At 48.3% G+C, this 13,748-nt stretch overlaps 1 protein-coding gene across 1 annotated transcript in view; it reads left to right on the top strand.

Moving 5' to 3' along the window:
• Positions 1-10,489: 10,489 nt before the first annotated feature.
• The window catches only part of LDLRAD3 (low density lipoprotein receptor class A domain containing 3), a 121,462-nt gene continuing 118,203 nt past the window's right edge, over positions 10,490-13,748 (top strand). The window contains exon 1 of the mRNA XM_066997105.1: positions 10,490-10,639. The gene's annotated coding sequence lies outside the window, so the exon portion shown is untranslated. The remainder of the gene's footprint in view (positions 10,640-13,748) is intronic.

Here is a 13,748-nt window from a genome sequence, read left to right as displayed (position 1 = left end):
GATGAACTGTGCTGCAAAGAGGCAGAGTGTCCCAGAGCAGGCACAGATGTCTTCTTTGGTGCTTGTAGGGAGGAAACGGAGGCACAGAGCGTTGGCTGCTGCAGCAGTGTCAGAAGCAAATCCTTGCCTGCCTCCAGTGGGAAGGACAAGGGGAGCGTGGCCGTGGGGCAGCAGCATCGCCCTGTGCCCGGCTGTTGCTGCAGGCAGCTTTGGCTGAGCCTGGGTTCGTTTCCTCGTGCCTCAGCACGGCCGCGGCCCCGCAGTGCCCCCGGCCCCCTGCACCTCCCGGCTCCTGAGCGGGGCAGCTCGGAGGGTGTGCTGGGACGGGTGTCAGCTCCCTCTGAGCCGTGGGGCTCCTTTCATCACCCAGAGGCAGTCATTAGCCGCCAGACCTGAGGGCATCTCATCTCCCACACCGATTCCTCTCCTGGCTGCTGATCCGGGTCATAATTGCTTCATTTTTTTTTTCCCAGGGCCAGGCATGAAATAGACTGAAAATGAGTAGAAAGCTGGGGTCAAGGGAGGAAGAAGTACAAACCCCCAAGGAAAAACATTTCTTGGTTAATGAAGTGTGAATCCAAACGCGAGGGAGGGGATGAGGGCCAGCGAGCTACCAGGCAGTGTTCATTAAACCTGTGAGTACTCAGAGATGTAACGAGGGCCCTGGGCCACAAAGGGGCCAGCCAAGAGGGAGATAGTCAGCTGCATTGGGGTCACTCGCCTCTTGGCTTCTCTCCTCTTTCTCTCCAGCTTGAAAAGGAGGAGAGGAGCTGTGACGAGGTCGGCCTGTGGTGTGGCTCACAGGTTGAGGGCACCACATGGTGCCTGTGAGAGCAGGGTGAGCCGTGGGGGCTGTGAGGATATCACAGCTACCAAGGGGCAGCACAAGCGCGTCCCTGCTGGGTGGGGGTGACGTGGGGGAGCAAGGAGAGCCCTGCCAAGCAAGGCTGCCTCTCGTGGGCAGAAGGGCTGCGCAGCGCAGCCCGTCGCACAGCTGGCTGCCCCCCTACAGGGCAGGAGAGGTGCCACTGGCAACCCGAAGGGATGCAGAATAAACCTTTCCCATCCCTCTCTGTTCTGAATCTTGTGGGGATATCAGCAGAGAAAAACAACCAATACCTAAGGGATAGGAAGGGAGTGAGAGCTCCCACTAAAAGGCAATAGATTTCCAAGTGAAAAGTATTATTTCCATGGCTTCCTCCCCATCTGCAGAGCAGACAAGACAAATACGGCCTCACGTTCACAGGTGCTGGGCACCCATAAATCCCTCCCACTTTAGCGGGTGCTGCAGCTGCTCGGTTCCTCTGCAGAACAGAAACCAGGTCATAAATCTCTCCTTCTACCTGCGTCTTTTTCAAACTTTTTAATTAAAACTCTGCTGTCTCTTGTATCTGGGGTCTGGAAATTAATTGTCATTATTACGGTTTAAGGCACTGTTGCTCGGATCCTTTTGTCCTTCAGGTGTGTGGTGCGATCAGAAATCTGGAGCAGACCTCATCCCTGCTGCCTTAAGGGAAAAAATAATCCATTTTTAGAGTTCACCTTGCAATGGTCATGAGCCTCGTTAAGCTCAGTGCTGCTGCAGCTCCCCTACAATGGCTGGTGGTATTTCTGTCAAGATCCCTGTGTAACTGTATTAGACCTGCCCTGCTACTGCTGGTAAAGCCAGGCCTGTGGATAAGTGAGAACAGAACTGGGCAAGTGACATGAGACTGGTTTTCAGTTTGTGAACCTGGATGGATATTTTCCCAATATTTTATGTCCATATTCATCTTCCACCCTGACTTTTCTCCTCACTGCTAGGTGGCCATGGCCTCGGCTCACTCTGCCCAGCACTCAGCTGTGTGGTCTATTTGGTGAGTAGCCCTCCCAGTCTCTTGCGTTTGCCCAGAAGCAGCTGGTGAGCAGAGCACACCAACACACCCTGGGCCACTGTGGCTGTATCTTAGTTTCTTGCCTGCTTTTCTGTGCGTCATGGGAGGATTTCTCATTTGTGTGCTGTGTATTTCCAGGCATGCTACGTGTTCACAGGCACACATTCAGATGAAAGACAGTTGTGTTTAATGCATTTTCTGCATCCCCATCCAAAATCCAGCAAAAATAAACAAATCTCAAGAGTAAATGATCCCTTGGTGTATGTTAATTGCAGCTCTTCCAGATGCTGCTTTTCTTCGCCAGCTTTTCCCTGTCACTTTGCTGTGCCACCTTATGTCACTGCTGGGCTGCTCTGTGCCCTTGCAAACGGACAATGAGCTCAGGATGGAGCTACTGTTATTCCTTAATATCCAATCTTTCTTGACGTTGGTGATACCTGCGACGTGGCAAGGCTTCTCTGGAGTGAAGGTCCAAACCACGCCAATGTTGGAAGCCCTGTGTTTGCAGGGGACGTGTTAGCATTTCCTCAGGCACAGCTCCCACAGGTAGTGAGGGCAAACGTGGCACTGAAGCTCTGTAGCTCTGCCCATCTCTATCTGATGTTAAGGCTGTTGAAGAAAGCATCTAGATCTGAGCAGCAGCAAACAGGTTTCTTCTGTTCATGTAAATTTTATGAAGTGCTTACAGGAGAACAAGCAACAGCTGTCATTTACCCTGTGGTTTATATGTAACAGCACATAACCCCCAGGAGGAGGGAATGCATTCACTTTGGAAAGCTCCGTGTTAGTAAATTTACATAGGAAGTATATGAAGGAAGATAATATTCTTATCTGTAGTTGCAGGAAACTAGCCTTGGTGGCCCATCAAGTCCCTTCTCTGTACTCTTCAAAACCTTCAAAATATTTGCCTTGTAGCCTGGAAGTGTCCCAGCAGCTTGTGGAAGAGAGGAGCAGAACGCCATGGCTGCCTGTGCCTGCGCCTCCACCCGGCGGGCGGCTCTGTAGGGACACAAATCATTTAAAATACCTCTAACGCAGGCTGCTTACTTTTTTCTTTTTTTCTTAGTAACTAAAATGACTGAAAATGAGCAAAATGCGATCCTTGATTTGGGGTTGCAACTCAAATCTAATCAGCCAAGTCATGAATTGGCAGCAGTATGAAATGAAGTCAACAGCTGATCAAATCATCAAACAAGCACATACAAGATTTGAGTAATGAAGCCACACAACATATGGCAAATTTCTTGAAACAATGAGCGCTGCTCTTCCTTACTCCAGCTACGCTTGTCACTTGCCCACGCATACTTACTTTTTCTTCTCCTTCCTTATATCCTCTTTTCCTGGGAAGTAACTGGAGAAGTGAAGGTAGGTTTCTTTGCTCTGATCCAGTAAAGACCACCTGTTGATGAGGGATGTGTTTGGTGTAAAACCAGCTGAGGAAATACTAAGCTTGCAAAAAGGGGACAGTTGGAGTTTATTCTTGTTATTATGTACATTGTAATAGCTTTATTAGATGAGACTATTCCATAAGATAGTGGGTCAGGGTTATTTGGAGAAGCAGGATGGGGAATAACAGAAACTGTCCGCTTTTCTTGAGAGCTTAGAAAAGGTCCTGATGCACTGCACCCCAGCCGGCTGCTGCAACTTTTACCTGGGTTTACTTTTTACCAGAGCTGCCGCCTGAGAACAGCTCTGATGCAGCCAGGGCTATGTGAGCTGTGCTGGGGGGCAAAGAGCAGCAGCGCAAGTTGGGCTGAAAACCTGATGGCCATCTGTGCTGTAGTTTGGATTGAGGTGTTTGGTGCGGGGATATAACGAGATACCTTGTGGCGATTAAGCTAAGGAAAGTAGGTGTGTGTTGAGAGGAGACATGAATGTATATATAAAAAAAAAAAAAGTAATTTGTACTCAGCCACCCTCAAACTCTTACTGACCTAAACAGCAGTTAGCTGTCACAATATCTACTTTTCTCATTGAAAATTATGTCAGCTGTCTGTGCATAACGCTTCCTCTCTCATCCAGATGAACAGAAGTGTCACGCGTGCACGCGTGTGTGATCTCAAGGATTTAAGATTCCTGGGGAAATTCAGAGACAGAGCATTTAGATGCTCTGTGCCTGCCTTTGTACTACTGGTGTAGTTTACAGGCTCTTACTGTCACAGTGAAACACAGCTTAGCAAAGGCCCCTCGGCAGTACTAGCTCCTGGACCTGCGGGTTGTGTGCTCGCGTGTTGAGCTGGGTCCTGTCCTCCTGTCTCACACTGGCTGGATCCTGGGGTCGCATCTAGTGATGGTTCCCAGATTGCCACATATCCTTTGTGGGTAAGAAAGCACAAAGACCCCCTGACAGGTGGCTCCTTATGGCTGTGGGCCCAACCAACTCATCAGTGAGCAGTCGTGGGTGGCTGATGAGGTGGGTGGGAAGCTGCTCAGCCCAGGTTGCTGCTGATGACCTGGGTGAGTTCCCTGCCCAGGGCGCTCTTGTGGTCCAGCATTTCAGGCAGTCTGAACATGGAATCAAGCAGCAATTAAGCTGGGTGAATGTTTTAGTGGTGAGCAGCCCATTGGTGTCCAGGGTATCCGTGTCCTTGGTTGTCAGCTGGGAGCTCTCCAAACCCCTGTTCGGCTGCAGGGATTTGAATTTGTGTTAAGAAGGATGGAAAGCCAAAGACTCGAGGCGAGTTCCAAAAAATGCCAGATGCTCAGTGGGTTGATCCATCATTTATTTCTAGCATTTGTCATCCTGGAGTGACTCTGCTGTGAAAACATGAAAAAGCCAGGTCCCCGCTGACTGCAGGGCAGCAAACTCAAGGTTCAAAGGCATGGCAGTGAAACTAAATAAAATAAACAGAAAGAAGGCAATAGTGTACCAAAGGCATCGATCGCAGCAAGAAAGTTTCAGGAAGTTGTTGTTATGAAGGAGGTCAGGAATGTGCTGGAAACTTGGGTCACTGTCTCAAAAACAACTGCAAACAAGTAGAGCCAAAGTCATTGCTACTGCAGGACAGCTGGCTACAGGGAATAAATTGGATGTAGCCCTGGTTCCTGTTGCTTGGGTCCCCCTTGCCACCGACTGCCAGGGGGAAGACAGTGATTTTTGAGCGCTCCCACCTCCCCGACCACCACTGGTGAGGCCGGGCAGGGGATGCTCTCGGTGCAGAGCAGTGGCTTGCGGCATCCCTCAGTGTTTCCACTTCTCTCTAGCACCACAGCCTGGCCCTAGGCTCCTATTCTGCATCGAGACCTTTGCTACTTCAAAATTGTAAGACCATAAATTGCTCCCCATCGTGTTTGCAGAGGGCGTGTTACCAGAGCTCTGCAGCTCTTGGAGATGGCTAGTCTTGGTAATAAGAGGGGTGAGGTGATGGTGTGCTAGAAAGATCCCCAGGGATGCATTTGCCGCTCTTGGCACTTGAAACATGATGAGCTGCTAGATCAATCTCCCAAAAATATCACTTACGCCGAAGTGGGTTGGTCAAAGGTGGTCAAAAGAGTTTGCAAAACGCTCCTTCAGGCTTACATGTGGACAGATGGAAAATATAAGGTAGAAAAGAGTGGGAGCAGAGATTTTAAAAGCCATGAAGGGGCAGCCACATCAGCATGCCCAGCCACCGCATGCCTGCCCAACTGTTATGCTGTCTTCCTCAATGTCTCCTTCTACCTGAAAAAAGAGGCTTTGCTTGTGGGGAACAAAGGTCTGAATGCAATTTGGATAATTGTGGGATGGAGGGATAGTACTTAGATCAGGTAAGAATGGTAATTCAGGTAAGAGGGGAAGAAACAAAGCACTGCATTTTGTGGTCAGGCATTAGGGCTCAGCAGCTTCTTTCTCTACCCGTGCATGACCACTGTATTGACATTTCTTGCCTGAAGACACGGCCAGTTCAGAACATGTTTATGAGCTGAGGATGCCTGCCACTCTCCAAGGTGGGCGCAGACATTTCCTCTGCTGCAAGACATCCGACAGCTCCTCCAGCAGCACGGGGCTTCGCCAGGATCCGGCTGCCATCTGCGGGAAAGAAGAGCATCTCCCATCTGTGCATGCTGATATGAATTGTTCTCCCTTCCTACCACTCTGGTCTTTGCTACATAGGTGTCTCATGCTTAGGCTGCAAAGGAAAAAAAACCCTTTTTATCTTCTTGCTTTACTTATGCTTTGTGAGTGTGTGCAGCTGAAGGGCAACGTGCACCTGCTTGCACAAACTTCAGACAGGCCCATTTGCTCTCGCTGTTGAAGTGGGAGATCCAAGCAATGTCACATTTGGGCAGCTGTTGCCCGGAGGAAACGGTGGTGTCAACTTGTCACGCTTTGCTCCTGCAGCCTGGGTAGCGGAGGAGCAACCCACGCACAGCTGGAATTCCTGCCAACAAAAAGCAGTGGTCAGTGGGTGAAATCCGCACAGCGCATCATCTGGGGCTTTGAAATCAGGCTCTTAGGCAACTCGAGTGCTGTGTGACCCTTTCTGCTAGGCTGCCAGACAGAGGTGCATTTTTCTTTTTGTGTGAACACAAATGAAAAATCATCTGCTTTCAAAGGATTCATTGTCAAAATGCTTTCCATCTGTGCAGCATTCTGTTTGTTATTTGCTTTTGTCTTCTGTTCCTGAGGGGTTAATGAAGACGTGTATCTTTCCTGGACTATTTCTTGTCTGCAGAGGGGCTGAAAATGCAGATTTGTTTTTATCTATGACAATGTAGTCTGATGTCCTGATCGCTGCCGGCAGAGCTGGAAGCAGCTTACCAGACCAGCCGATATATCTCCCTCCTGATGCGAGGTTCATCCTTGAAGGGCAGTCCTCGTGTTTTAATCAATATGATATATAGGAGCTTCGATTACTTCCCTTGCTACCTCCCGTTTCTCTGCTGTTCGCAAATCCTAGAGCTAGCTGGAAACCCTGAGAAATTTGTTCTGTGTTTATAGTTTTGGCAGCGTGGGGAGGTCTGATTCTAGTTGCAGTTAATGCATATTAAGACACATGCACACATTTGTTTGGAGGTTTGCTTTTAGACTCTGGCCAGGCTGGGCTGCTCCGCCACAGCGTGGCAGCTGATGAACAAAGGAATATGTCCTTCGAGTTTTGCCTCAAACAGTGAAGTTCAACGGTTCCTGATTCCATGGAAGCCCATATCAAAGTGTTACCTTGCTGCTTATGGAGGTGCTGGGCCAGCATCGAAACCACCCCAGTGCAAGGGCACATGGTTGGTGCAAGGTGTTGTGTTCACTCGTGGAGCCTCTCTCTTTACAGCAATAACAAAAAGGTATTTTTCTTAAAAAGAGAGCAAGGTTGGGCTGTCATCAAGGAGAGCCCCATCCGTACTGCAGTGCTGGCCACCAGAAAGACTACGTTTGTGTGACAATTTCTGCACCTCCAGCTCATGAAGACCACAGGCCCTGCTTCCTGGCTCCGTGAGCAGCACGGACGATAAGGGCGTTTTATCTCCATGAAAAGATTAATGTCAAGCACAAGGATTAGTTCTCTGCAGCGCAGGAGATTAAGTTTGGATTTTGCAAGCTTTCCCATTATCGGCTTTCTCCCAGGATGATCCCCACGTGAGTGGCTCGCCTCGCTATTTCCCACAGCAGTTAGGCTGGTGCTGGTCAGTGGGGACATTTTGGGGACTCGCCTGTGTCTCTCTTCAAATCGCATCGCTCTCCTTGCAGGCTTGGTTTGCAGGACCCCACAGACATGTAACCCAACCGGCAGCCACACCAGCATTGTGCAGCCCATGCCCGGTCCCCATTGAGCCGGCACCGAAGCAGTGAAATCTGAGAGCTGTAAAAACTGCGTTTTGAGTTGAATAATCAAGGAAGTGTCAAAGGAAAGGCCCTGTTTTATTATGAGCTATAAAATACAAGGAAAAGCCCCCATTCATTTTCGCCGGTTTTATTTTTAATAGATTTACTTAATGGGTTGCTGCTGAGGTAAATATATGTGTGCATAAAGAGAGCTTCAAAACGATGGTGCCCATACTAATGACCCCTCACAATGCTAATAAAAACAGAGCGTGTGAAAATGCAGCTAGCTCTCGATCTGTCAGGCCAGTTTTTATTTTGCACCCTAGCAAAGCCCCAGTCAGTCTCCAGCCATAACTCCTTCCCCTGCCTCCCGAGGCTTGCCCTTCCCACCCCGACACCAGACTGGCAATCCCAGCACAAACGGTGAAGACCAGTGCCCCAGGGTGGATGTGGTCAGGGCAGCCACCGGGCAGCTGCCCGCTTAATCCGATTACCCGTGGTGACGCACCGAAGCCCGTTAACCTTGTTGTGACCAGCTCCGTGACACTTGCGGCACAAATGAGGTGTGACGTGATTAAATGAGACCGATCGGTTTTGCTCACCAGTACAATGCCCGCAGCTGCTGTGCTGGGGATTTACAATGCGGGGGAAGCTTTCAAGTCCCATAATTTAGCCGTTCCGACTGCCTTCCCCTGGCTGGAGAGATGGCTGTCCCCTCCAAACACGTGTAGCTCAGTGGGGGCGTCGTGAATGTATCTGCTGGGACGGTTCCAGTGGGTCTTTGCAGGACCCCAGCTCGGAGCTGGGGAGAGCCGGTCTGTGCAGAGGATGGTAAACATACCCCTAGAGAGAAAAGCAGGACAGCGTGAGCAGCACAGCTCCATAAACGTATTTGGTGTTCTAATGGCATTTAATTTTTTCAGGGGGTGTAGTTTTTGGCCAAGATGTTCGGGAGAATTATTAAAAGTGGAGGTGTTGGGCATGTAACAAGCCTGCTACTCTGTGTTGGATTGTGTGAGCTGCCCTATGTGGTTGCTGCAAAGGGGTTGTTTCCCTGAGGTGAATTTACATGTATTTAGGGCCAGAAAGGCCGTTCTGTGCAGGGTTTCTGGGGCTTTCCTGGGGCGCAGGAGGGCAGTGTCCTCGGTGGGGAGCGCTCTGGCTGCTGGGGCTGGCGGTGTGGTGCTCTAAGCAGCCGCACACATCTGTGTCTGCTGAGGTACTGTGCTGATGTGCCCTTCCTAAAGCAAAAAAAATAATCTCTGCTAACCTCGCAAGCCCTCTGTTGTTTACTGGAAAAGGCTAATAGGAAAAAAGGAAGGAGACAGAAAGAAACAAGCCTTAAAACGAAAAGAAAATAATTGCATTGGATGGGATATGAAATCAAGGACAATATTTTTCCTCCCTGCTATAGGCATTTATTTTTACTAGTAGAGTACTGGGATAAGGAGACATTGTTCTCCTAACATAGTCAAAACAAACGTAAGATTCTCAGTCTGACATTGAAAATGACTGATGCTTTTGCAGGAGGCTGGACTCGGGCAATCCAGATGAGTATCGCTGTGTTTGCTCATGTTTAACTTGCCTCGTTTATGTCCACATAGAAGAATCCCAAATAGGCAGCTCGGGGTACTGCCTATCAAATAAATGCAGTATCTGTGGATCAGAGCAAAATGCATACAGAAACAAAATGCCTTAAATCTGCAGTATTATGTAAATTTTACTAATTGACTTTGTTAATCAGTTGAGCTTTAGGAGCTACGCAGAACTGTGTGTACTTGCAAAGGAAAGCACGGGAGATCACTAAGACCCCAAGCTCAGAGGGAGCGTGCTAAGCAAAAGGCTCTCTTGGAGAACAATAACTCAGCCTTCAGCTTCTAATAATTTTAGAAAAGATTTCATGGCCAAACACTCGCATGTTCGGGATTACCTAGCAGAAAATTATATGACTGTCGGCAAACCGAATCGTTTTGAATAGAGACGAACAAGGCACGTAAGCTGAGTCAGAAAACTATTGTTAACTAATCACTTGCCTGACCTTAACTGCTCTCTAATAACAGCGTGTAGATGCTGGGTGCCTTAGATAAATGCTTATAATAACATAATGCCTGTTACAGAAAGACCAGCAGTGCCTCGTACATAGGCTCGTCAAGTTGAGAACAGCGTTAAGCCCTGCGAGATGAAGCAGGGGCAGGGGCTGATGGCTGTCCTCTGGTTATCTCCCTGCTGCCCTGCCGTGGGATGGACCAGGTGGGACTTGGGGTGCTGCTTCGGTCCCCAGTTCCCCTCCAGTTGTCCTCCCGGAGCTGGTGTCCCGCAGCCCCTTTCCTCCCATCAGGGAGGGATCGGCTTCTCCACTTTTATGGGCTTCGGCCACCTGAGACCTCCTGCTGAAGAGCACCCGGCTACGGGGGAAGATGACCGTCTGGCTCCCCGGGAGCAGAAAGGCTGTCTGATTACCTCAGGCACACGTTGGGCTGTGCTCCCAAACACGTCTGTCGTAACGGCATCGCACAGAGGCCTCGGTCACGAGTAAGGTCTTCCTGGGGCCGAGCACAGTGCTAGCACACCGGGGAGCTATCGTCCAAACAGACAGAGAATAAAGGGGAAGCGATTGCAAAGAAACGCTGGGGTTAGCTTTTGGCTCACGAGAAGGAAAATGAATGGAATAGGATATCCTTTTGGTTAACTAATATAACTCGTGCTGGAAAGGGTTGCCAGCACTCCAGTACTCTGCCAAGGCCGAGACATTTTGGGCTAGTCTTACAGCACAAAATTGTTTTCCCATTCCTGGTTGAAGTCCCCCTCTCTCCTCTGGATGCAGGTTAAATTCAAAGGTGTCTTCTCCATTTTTAATAACCATCTTGTTTTTTTCCAGGTGTCTGCTTTTGCATTTCTCTGATGTTTCCTGTGGGGATTTTCCTCAGTGACTCCCTGTGATGACACTCAGGAAGACAGACTGCTAAATATGAATCGCAGATGCTCTGAAGAGTTCCCTGATAGCGCTACCAAAAGGGAGGTGGAGGAGGTAAGAGTTCAGGGCAAAAAGTAATATCATAGTGGAAAAGATTTTTTCAATCCTACATGCTGCAGGAAAGAATTTTGTTAATGGAGTGTTACAATCTTTTGAGTGTGTCCCTCTCCCAGAAGGATTTCTTGGAAGCTCGTAAGTGCCTTTGGTACGTCTTTGCATATAGGCCATATGCCTCTGGTGTGGAGGACTTGGAAACTCTAGCTCCTGCTTCAGAGCAGAAGGGCAGACCGTAAGCATTGGTTTAACTCTTTTAGGTTTTATTTGGGATGGGATTGATGCAAGGTCTATTATAACATGCTGGACAGAAGTTGGCTTGACGTGGTGATTTTAAGTTGTCTGATGTTAATAGCTGCTTGTTTGTGTCCTTGTTGCCTTGCTTCCTGTTCAGTTACCACCTGCTTTAAAGTATTGTAACAGACCTGATGTGGGATCAATTCATGAACTCCTTCCTCCTCTGTACAAATAGCAAAAAATTTATGCCCTCCTGCATTAGTGTGAGATGAAGACAGGAGATTTGTCATGATCAACTAATGCTGTTGCTAGGATCCCTCTCTTGAAAAAATACTTTTACAATTTTTTCCTCATTTTAGAGTCTTCAACTCTGTTTGCCCTAGAGTTTTCCCAACTTTATTTTTCTTTACCCATCCATTTTCTATAATTTATAATTCTGATTGATTGTATACCGTAGAAACTTGTATTCAAATGTGTTCCTAACCTGGAGCTTCCATTTTGTGCAGAAATCGGAGTAGGGATGGCTATCTTTTAAATGACACTTCTTAGTTGGTTTTGGGCCAGTCTAATTTGACTTGCCACATCTCCGTGTGAGTTGCAATTTAGCCATTAATAACGTCAAATTTAGAAAGAAGAACTGACTGACTCAGACATGAGGCTTTGAGGTGAGGATTAATAAAGATAGTTCCCATTTTCATGCCATCCCAGCAGGTCCAGCTGCCAGTATTTCAAACAGCTCCACTAGGGCCTGACTTCCTTTAATGTTTGCAAGCTCAGGGCAGTGCTCCCTGTTTATGTCACTTAATTTTTACAAGCTAACCCAGAGGAATGCCTATATGGCACTGTAGTCACCCTTAAGAGGTTTCTAATAGTACACTGAATAAATAAGCGCTCAGCAGTTAACAAATAACCCAAATCAATCAACCCGATGGCCATGTAAAGGCAGGAAAAGCACATGCTAGGTATTAGTGCAACATCTAGCGCAGGACTGTAAGTGTAATACAAGCAGTAATGAAAGTATTTCATGAGCGTTAGCCCCAGCTTCTAAAAAAAGTGAACCCTTTAGACTTTGGGGACATTTTGTACTCAGATCCAAATTTGCACTGGTTTTATATGAAAAATAAAATACTGTAAAACTGGAGCAACAGCTTCTCTAGCAGTGCTTCTGTGGTCTTTCTCTACACCCATGAAAGCTGTACCTTGTCTCTAGAGGTCAGCTGGACGGTCTTACATGATGCCTTGTGTACTGTGAGCTTCATCTTGGTGTCCCAGACCTCATGAGTGGCTTTGCACAGGGCTCCGTTAACTCTGGCTGGAGTATGGGCAAACACAGCTTCTCTCTTAGTCAGTGAGACAAGGACACCACAGCACATTTCACAAACATAAGCTGTCCTGCAATGGAGCACATGCTTGCTCCTTTTGTTGCACAGAGAAGAAGCAGAGGCTTTTGCAGGGGAGAAGCACAGGCCAGGTGAATCTGCTGGTAGGAGAGTTTCAGGTGTGACTGCGCTGCTGTGGATTCTGGTTTGCAGCACCATCATGTTTCACTGTCGGCCCTGCTGATGCTCCCAGCAGCCCCTGGACCTGAGAACCCCTTTGAGCTTCTGGTGCGTGAAACAAATACCAATGCATGCGCAGGAGAGGTCACTTTGGATTTCCATACAGACAGGTTTTCCTTTTCTTTTTTTTTCTTTCTTTAATGAGATTTCAGGAGAGGGCGAGGGAAGGTGGCTGGTGGAACACTGTTATGGAGCCTGTAATTTCTTATACAGCTCTCTACCTGCACTGAGAAGAGCATGAGGGAAGAGAGACAAGGGGCTGCTGTTCTCTAGAGCGCGGTGGGGAAGGGCAGGGACGCACAAGGGCAGGGGGGTGAGGGGTGGAGAAGGGCTCTTCTGACATTGCATGTGTAATCTAATCTAGGCCATAATCATTTCCTACTGGCTCAGCATCAGTCACATCGTTAGCCTAACACTGAAATTAGATCTTGCCCGTCAGTGACATTTGCTTTCCTATCTGGACCATCTCCATACTGCAGTACTTCCTGGCTCAATTCATATGGGACCAACAATCCCAGTTATGTCGATCCAGACATAGCAGAAAGCTTTTACTGAGCACTCCCTGCAGACCAAGGAAACCATCAAAGTGAGTGTTTCAATATGCCATTGCTCTCTTGTGTAAAATAAGAACAATTTCACGTTACAATTTGGGGTCTTACTCCCTACCAACTCCCTGCATTGATCACAAACAAGCAACAAAGACTAAAAAGGTATGTGAAGAATATCCCATATCTAAATCCATGCTATAGCTGTGCCTATACTGCATGCAGTCTGGGTGAGACAACCGGTCTGTTGGGCTAGATTCCTTCAGCTGTTACTCTGCTTCCTCTGTTGGCAGTAGGACCACAGAGACGCAGTGTTGCTGGCCCTTCTATCACAACTCTGGCCATACAAGCTTGGGATGTGATCTTACTTGTTCAACTCTGTTTAGCCAGCTCATTTCTCAGCAAGACTCAAAGTTTTCAGAAGTTGTGGCAAGGAAATGGGAGGTGCACTTTCCTCAAATCAGTGCTATTAGAGCCACCACACTGACAACGTTACAAGCACTGAAGTCTTCCCTCTGTCCCATGCCCCCCAAATGACATGTCATTCAGAAGTGCTTGTAATAACCAGAGACTCCTTCACACTTCAGAATATCAGAGAAATCCGAACAAGTTCCAGCGCGGATCATAAATTTCTGCTGGGTCTCCTGCACTGCCCAGGGTGCCGACTGCTCGTTGTGCCCCACTACACTGACACGCTGCTGCACCTCTGCCAGCCAGCCGCACCTCAGGGGCAGCAGAAGTGATCTGAGCCCCAGTTTGGGCACCCCT

The sequence above is a fragment of the Anser cygnoides genome, chromosome 5 (assembly GCF_040182565.1).
Source record: "Anser cygnoides isolate HZ-2024a breed goose chromosome 5, Taihu_goose_T2T_genome, whole genome shotgun sequence".
Classification (NCBI taxonomy): domain Eukaryota; kingdom Metazoa; phylum Chordata; class Aves; order Anseriformes; family Anatidae; genus Anser; species Anser cygnoides.
Note: the sequence above shows the minus strand (reverse complement) of the source record. Positions and strands in the feature narration are given on the sequence as shown.